Genomic DNA, 980 nt, shown 5'->3' with positions numbered 1-980 from the left:
AAAGATTAATTGACCATATAATTGTGGGCTTATTTCTGGATTTTCTATTGTGTTCCATTGATCAATGTATCTATTTTTGTGCCACCACTATACTGTTTTGATTACTATTTTGTAATATAACTTTAAGTCTGTAATTGTTATGCCTCCAGCTTTGCTTTTCTTTTTCAAGATTGCTTTGGGTATTCAGGATCTTTTGTGGTTTCATACAAATTTTAGGATTGTTTGTTCAAGTTCTATGAAAAATGCTGTTGGTTTTTTAGATAGGGATTGGATTAAATGTGTAGATTGCTTTGGGTAGTATAAACATTTTAACAATATTTATTCTTCCAATCCATAAGCATAGAATGTCTTTCCATTTCTAAAAATATGAAATGCTTCATGATTTTGCATGTCATCCTTGCACAGGGGCCATGGTAATCTTCTCTGTATTGTTCCAATTTTAGTATATGTGCTACCACGGATAGTACCCAACCATTAATTCTTTGAACGTTTTTCTGTACCACATTCTTTCAGTTCTCTTTCTGGGATTCTTATAACATTGAAGTTAGAGCTTTTGGTGTTACCCTATAAATTCCTGAAGCTCTGTTTATCTTTCAACCTTTTTTTAAATTGTTGTTCAGAATGGATATTTTAACGGAACAATTTGTCATCCTCATTTTGCTATTGAATGCATCCAGTGAATTTTTCAAATTTTCAGTCATTGTATTTTTTTAGTTCTAAAGTTTTCATTTGGTTCTTCATTGGGGATATTCCATTTCTTGCCAAGACTCTTTAGATTTCCATTTATTTCACTTCTTGGAGTATTGTTATCATACCTACTTGAAAGTCTTTGATAATTCCAGCATATATGTCATGTTGGCATCTATTGTTTGCCTTCTCCCTTGTAAGTTAAAATTTTCTTGCTTCTTTGTGTGCTGAGTAATTTTAGATTTTAATCTGGAAATTCTGAATATTATATATGAGACTTGGGTCTACCTTAA

At 31.3% G+C, this 980-nt stretch overlaps 1 non-coding gene across 1 annotated transcript; it reads right to left on the bottom strand.

The window, feature by feature from the left end:
- Window positions 1-360: 360 nt before the first annotated feature.
- Window positions 361-467, bottom strand: LOC114207195 (U6 spliceosomal RNA). The gene has a single exon (XR_003608796.1). It is a non-coding gene; the product is annotated as a U6 spliceosomal RNA (small nuclear RNA).
- Window positions 468-980: the final 513 nt, after the last annotated feature.

Source organism: Eumetopias jubatus, unplaced genomic scaffold, assembly GCF_037043125.1.
Source record: "Eumetopias jubatus isolate StellerSeaLion01/CBP00866 unplaced genomic scaffold, mEumJub1_p1.0 scaffold_1, whole genome shotgun sequence".
Lineage (NCBI taxonomy): Eukaryota > Metazoa > Chordata > Mammalia > Carnivora > Otariidae > Eumetopias > Eumetopias jubatus.
Note: the sequence above shows the minus strand (reverse complement) of the source record. Positions and strands in the feature narration are given on the sequence as shown.